Source organism: Echinops telfairi, unplaced genomic scaffold (genome assembly GCF_000313985.2).
Source record: "Echinops telfairi isolate 266 unplaced genomic scaffold, ASM31398v2 ScPeMD7_7469;HRSCAF=8507_0, whole genome shotgun sequence".
Classification (NCBI taxonomy): domain Eukaryota; kingdom Metazoa; phylum Chordata; class Mammalia; order Afrosoricida; family Tenrecidae; genus Echinops; species Echinops telfairi.
In genome coordinates this window covers 57,738,106-57,744,939 of record NW_022111372.1, presented here as the reverse complement: position 1 = coordinate 57,744,939, position 6,834 = coordinate 57,738,106, and the positions used below count along the sequence as shown (strand labels likewise).

General features: G+C 51.6%; 1 protein-coding gene and 1 pseudogene across 1 annotated transcript in view; one reads left to right on the top strand and one right to left on the bottom strand.

The window, feature by feature from the left end:
* Positions 1 to 377: 377 nt before the first annotated feature.
* LOC101649970 lies at positions 378 to 1,429 on the bottom strand (annotated as a pseudogene).
* A 2,388-nt stretch (positions 1,430 to 3,817) lies between these two features.
* LOC101658401 (gamma-aminobutyric acid type A receptor subunit pi) overlaps positions 3,818 to 6,834 on the top strand; it is a 52,170-nt gene continuing 49,153 nt past the window's right edge. The window contains exon 1 of the mRNA XM_004696781.2: positions 3,818 to 3,901. The gene's annotated coding sequence lies outside the window, so the exon portion shown is untranslated. The remainder of the gene's footprint in view (positions 3,902 to 6,834) is intronic.

Below are 6,834 nucleotides of genomic sequence, written 5' to 3'. Positions count from 1 at the left end.
GTCTTACGGAAAGTCTTTTTTCTATGATTGGTCTTTTCTGATGTGTGCCCAAAGGAAGTTGAGGTCTCACCATCTTCATTGCTAAGGAATGCTCTGGTTAGACTTCTTCTTAGACTGGTGGGTGCCACAGTGGTGAAGGTGCTTGGCTGCTGACCAGCAAAGGGTCAGCCATTGGAACCCAGCACAGGAGAGAGATCAGGCCGTCTGGTCGCATAAGGATTTGCAGCTTGGGAAGCCCTGTGGGACAGTTCTATTCTGACCTCCTGGGCGGCTATGAGTTGGAATCAACAGGGTTTGGGGTTTTTTGGAGTCCTTGTTGTTGGTTTTTTTTTTAAGGTAAACAATAATTTATTGAGGCCCGCCCTCCCAGGTTCAGGTCACTTGTGGCACATGTCGATCGTGTGTGCTAGCCCCAGGAAGACGGAGGGCGGCAGCAGCCCGATGCACTGCTCAATGAGGCTCGTGAGGCTGGAGAAGCCGGCTTCCTTGTACTGCCGGAACATAGCCGGCAGCTCCATCTCTTCATCCATGGCCTTCACCTACGCCACCTTCTCTGCCTCCTTCTGCCCGTCATTCTCCTGCAGGACCCGGTGCTGCTCCGGAGAGGCCAGCTGCATTTGTTGTCCTGATGTCATTGCCAACCTTGCCCATCACTCTGGGGTCACCAAAGAGGTCCAGGGAATCATCCTGACTCTGAAAGAACTCGCCCATCTCCAGCAGGATCTGCTTGGCATTGGCACGCTCCTTCTCCCGGTCAAAGCCCGGCCATGGCCATGGCAGCAGAGACGGGATGGTAAAAGGAGTAGAATGAGGTTTTGTACTTGATGGATTTGTACCTCTTTGGGGTAAATCTGCTGAGATCCACGTTGCCCTGGGGGGTGGTGATGAGGTCCAGGGCCTGTCCCATCTCCGTCTGATAGGAATTCTCCGGGAAGAGCTCATGCAGGCGCAGGTAGCAGGGCTGCCCCCGGCAGTAGAACTTCAACAGGTGGTAGATAGAGGATTCCAGCAGCCTGGCGTCATTGATGGCATCCAGACCTATGCCTGGCTTCTGGTACCAACAGGGCTGCCCCCGGCGGGTGAGGGATGAATCCATTCTGTCATCCAGTATCAAGAGGAAAGCTAGGAACAACTTGACACACCAGCCCATGCTCAGGGCCCGCTGCAGACTGTTGGCATCCTGCTCCCTGGGCTCCACCAGCTCCTGGAACACAGCCACCACCATCACACCTCCGTTGTACTTGCCTACGATGACTTTGCATTCTACGACCTTCTTAAGCCAGGCGACAGCGTCTCCCGTCTCTGGGGGCTCCAGGTCATCCTTGGTCAGCACTTTGAGCACATGGGAGAAGTGCTGGATGAAATTCTGCTTTTCTTGGGCATAAGCATCCACTTTCTGGTCTCCATTCATCCTGAGAGAGGAGAAAAATGCTCTGTTCCAAGTTGCAAGTTCTTGCTTGGTCGACAGGGTTTGGTTTTTATGGGTTAGGACAGATTTGTTCATTCTCTTGTCAGTTCGATAATCTTTGCTAACATCTCACGGGAAGGCATCGATTCCTCTGTCTTTCCTTTTTCATTATCCAACATATAGAGCAGAGAGCCTCAGAGGAACCCAACATCAGGGGAAAGGAACAATGATTTACTGAGCGCCTAGTGATTGGAAGAGATCCAGACTTATGACCCTTCCAAAGAAAAGAGATTCAGCCAAATTATGAAATTGTTTAACAGCATCATTAATATCACCCACAAGTAAAAGGTTGCTAACGATAACTCACAAGCGGTTGCAGCCGCAATATAGAGAACTACCAGAGGACCTGGAACACGGGATGCCAGTATGGCATCAGATGGATCTTACCTGAAAGTCAACCACACTGGAAACGTGCCCCTTGCGTTTTACTGACCAGGTCAAGGCGCTCGACGGTGCAGGTTGTAACAAATTATTGATACCAGGGTGAACACTTAGTTATGCGCAGATGGAACCTATATCGAGACCAAGAGGCATTTGTTCAAACAGCACGGAAATACTGCATGGTTTCAACTCAGGAAAAATGTGCATCAGGATTGTGTCTTTCACTGCACTTTTGCCATCTGCATGCAGAGCAAATAATTGGGGACACTGGACCCTTTGAAGGAGGCGGTGGCATGGGGACTAGAGGAAGGCTGGTTAACAGCGACTGCAAACGCGGGCCCACATGTGACAATTGTGAGGCTGGTGCAGGACTGCGCAATGTTCCATCCGGTTGTCCTTATGGTCATGAAGAGACAGAACGGACCCGGTGGCACCCAATAGTAGCAACCACCACCATGTGTCTGGTGCTTTTATTAATCAACAGAGCAGTTGCAGGCACACTCGCCTAAGGAATCATCGCTCCCATTTGTCAGCTGAGAAAACTGAGGTCCAGAGGGGTTAGATAACTTGCCCAGAGCCATCCAATTAGCCAGCCATGCTCTTTTCTGTACCTCTCCCTGCCTTCTGAGGCAGAGAATACCCCCACCCCCACACCACACCCCCACCACCCAGTTCTGAACTGTCTTTGTCACTTTGTCCCTTTGTTTCCTGCAAGAACATCTTGGATAGGTAGAGAAAAGCCCCACACCACATTCCATTCCATTCTCTGAGAACCTGAAACTGGCTCCTCCACCTGGCCTTCAAGGCTCCTGGGAGAAAGCGAGGCCTCTCGGGGAGATGAAAGAGCATTCTCTTTAGGCCCTCACTCCCTCCCAGCCAGCACAGAGATGTTTTCCTGGCTGGCCAGGGTCCAGGGGTGCACTTAGGCACTTGGTCTGGGGCCAGAGGCATGTATGGTGCATTGTAGACAGAGGTCCTCCTTGTCTTCCCACCACATGTCACTTCCGGCAGCTCCATCCACTCCCTCCCCTGCCTTTCTTCTGGCATCCAGGACTGGCAGGTACCTAGGAAGGAGCTTGGCCACACAGGACGACCACCCCACCCCCATGCTAGCACTCAGGAGGTGAGCTCAAGCCTCCAGAGAATTCTCTAGGCCTTCCCGGCAGACTGGACCCACGAGGGAGTTCCGGGGTCACTGATTGTGATGAGAATAAGGGTCTGGGGGTCATGAAGCAATGCTCCTGCCCTTTCGCTAGGAGGGGCATTTGCCCCTGAGGAAGGAGGCGTGCACCTCTGCCATGCCCCTAAAGGGGCCTTTTGAAGGCCCCTGAGCGGTGTGAACGGTTAATGTGCTCCACTACTAACTTGAAGGCTACAACTCTGAGGCCATCCAGAGATGCCGCAGAAGAAAGGCCAGGCAAACTTTTTCTGAAAAAAACGCAACCATTGGAATCCCATGAAACTCATGGACACACATGAGGTCGCCCTGAGTCAGACTTGACGACTGACCCCTAGTACTGGTTTGGAGGATGGGAGAGAGGCCTGAATCTCTTGTACCTCTTCCTCGGTTGGCCTTCCCAGCCTCTTTCCTCCATCCTCTGATGGAGGGTGTCTCCTATGAGTCGACTTCCCAGCATGATGCGGGGGTCACTCGCTTTACCCGGCTCTCACGCGACTTTCATCTCGGGGGTTTTATCTGGCTGGGGTCTGGGAACAGCGTGGAGAAGAACTCAGCATCAAGTCCTTGGTAGCCGGTAACGTAACTGGAGCAGGGACATTCCCACAAAGTCAAGGACAGTGCAGGAGCCCATCCCAGGGGAGGAGCCAAAGGAGGGTCCACCCACCTCATCTCAGTCCCTCCCAGGGCAGTTCAACAGCTCAGATTTCTTCACAGAGACTGCCACTCCATCAGAGGGTGGCTGCCCGCCCACATCCAGAGAGTCGGGGCTGAAGATGACAAGAATCCCGTGGGCCCAGCACACCATGCCATGCTCGAAAGCCCAGCCTGAAAGCTGAAGGTCCTGCCCCAGGGGAGCCCTCGGCAGCTGCCTGGTAAGGGAACTGCTGGCCCTGCTGGGGCTTGGGAGATGGGCGGGGAGGGGACAGATACAAGCCCTGTCCAGGAAGGGGTGCCACCAGCTGCCTCTCCCCCAAACACCCACTACCATCTAGTCAACTCTGAAGCATAGTAACGCTCTGTAGGGTTTCCAAGACTGTAACTCTTTACGGGAGCAAATAGCTTCCTCTTTCTCCTGACAGGTGGCTGGAGGGTGAACTGCCAACCTTGTGGTTCTAGCCCAGTGTTTCTCCAAGAGTGCCACCAGGGATTCCAGGGTCCCTAGTGTCTTGTCCTGACCCTGTGCCAACCTGAGTTCCTCCAAAATGGCTCTCTGGGTGGCAGCGTGGAGTACAATATAAGGAGCGTGAGCTTTGGGTGTTCACCACTCCCTGAGATCACTGATGTCCTCAAGAAAGACAGGGGAGGAATGGGAACGCATGTTTGAGACCTTTCTATTCCCATTTGTTGGACAGGAAAACTGAGGCTCCGAGAGGTTTAATGGCTCGGGTTTGTCTAAATCCAAAAGCCAAGCCCTGTTCTCTGAGTAGGAGGGTTTTGAGCAGAGGTGCCCTCTGGGTAGGGTGAGAGCACAAAGATCCAATTTGGGAGCCTGCTGAGTCCTGTGGTCTTGCTGTGAATACATGCTCCATGCGTGCTGAACGTTATAGATGGTTCCAGCCCTGGGGATGCTTCCCTCTGGTGGCTCAGTGCACTGCTCTGCTAACCGCCATTCCCCGAGACTGCGTCTTCCTTCAGGCTGGCAGAGAAACCAACAGTCACCTAATGGCTGGCTCCCGCTGTACCACCACTTGGAATGTGCTGAGGACACGGCAGCACAATGTCCCAGAGATGGGCTTGGTGTAAGAATGCCAAGTGGAATCCAGCTCTACACAGGATGTGGGTTCTCCTCCCAGATGTAGTGCTTGGAGGAGGGACTGGGAGAACCCATCAAACCACTGCCTCTGAATGATTGTGTGACTCCAGCCAGATCCCTTCACCAAGCTGAACTTCCAGCTATAATAGTTAGCTCCCACTGGGCAAGATGGTCCAGAACTAAATGAGAGTAATCCCCAAGCATGGCCCTGGCACATCAGAGGCCATTGATGGCCTTCCTGGATTCCTTTGTCTGCCCATTATAAAGGGGGCCATACTCAGGAGCCTTGCGAGAGTAGGCAAGGTGGGGCGAGATCACATTTCAGGCTCAGGCCTGGGCAAGCCTTACCCTAGAGTGAAACTCTTTGGCCAAGACCCAAACATTGTCTCTTCCTAATGTAGGGTTGAGCACCTGGGCGTTACAAACTGTTAACATATCTGGCTGCCAACCAAAAGTCTGGAGGGCTGTGCCCACCCAGAGATACCTTGCAGAAAGTCCTGACCATCTACTTCCAAGACCTCAGCCATTGAAACCCTGAGGGAGCACAATTGTACTCTGGCACACAGGAGTCAGAGCCAACTTAATGGCAACCAGTTGCTTTTTCGTGTAAGATTGGCCACAGGAAAAGCACTACGTGATGATAGCCTTGGAGATGAGGACTGGCGGTTTCCCTATGTTACTCGATCAAGGGTAGATTCCTCCAGAGGGAGAAAGCATTGAGAGACATCCCAGAATAAGAAGAGAACAAATAGACCTATGGGACAGAAAGGACAAGGTCACAGAAGGCTGAGGGTGTTGGGAAGGGTTGAGGGTGGGTGGGCACAGAGTGGCAGTGGGGAAGCTTCCACATCTTTGCTCATTATCTGGAGGGCCCACTGCCCTCCTTTGTCCACTGAGTAAATGCAACACTTCCTTGGAGACTCAAACGCCCCTGTCTAGGACTTCTATCTTGGCCTGTCCCATCCTCCCCCAGTGGAGCTAACCACTCGCTACCTCAGCACACCAGCATTTCTTTGCCTCTGCACTGTTACAGGACTACCTCAAGGAAGCTCCCGCCCCTGCTTACACACCCTCTGCTCCCCCTGGAGGAGTTCCGTGGTGTCCTGAAAGGTACACTTGTTAAACCTTGGAAACATTAGATGAAGGAATGGCAGATCCACTTCATGGGGGACCGAGGGAAGAACGGGGTATGAGGAGACAGGCTAAAGAAGGTGATCTGCGTGAGATGGTGGGTGGAGCCATAAAGTTGGCCATAAAATTTCACATATATGTGAAATTTGTGAGTGAGAAGGAAATACACTGAGGTAGAGCTGTAGGACACACAGGCTTACGTCAGTGCATAGATGCTCACTGCTGATTCTGCAGTCACGAAAAAGGCAAAAATGCCCAGTATCCAAATATAAAACCCCAAATCCCCAAACTGTTGAGTCAATTCAGACTCGTGGAAACCTCAAGTGTGTAGAGTAGAGCCGTGTTCCGTAGGGTTTTCTGGTGTATAACCTTTATAGAAGCAAACCATCAGGACTTTCTCCCACTGTGTCCATGGATGGATTTGAACCGACAACCTTTAGGTTAGTAGTGAAGCACAAACTATTTGTGGCACCCAGGTACCTCCATAGATTACCTGTAACAGAAACAGTGGTACATTTATATTATGAAATAAATATCTTGCAACTAATATGCTCAATTCATGTGGAAAGCATTGTTGATGCAGGGAAACAGTATGGTGTTATGATTAGAAGGTAATGCTGCCCCTTACTTGCTCTACTATCTTGGGATCATTTCTTAACCTCCCGAAGCCTCTGTTTCCCCACTTGTAAAATGAGGGTGATAGTAGTTACTTCTGAGAGATGTGGTGAGACTCTGTGAGGAGTTTAACACAGTGCACACATGCATTAAGTATTCAACGATGGCTTTCTGTTGTTACTGCGAAGGGAAAAAGAGCACAGAGCAGTCCAACGGGCGCCGTCTCACCCTAGTTTAGCTTCTAAATGTTTTGTTATGTGGAGATTTTTGTGTATGTGAATATGTGAATATGAGTGTGTGTGCATG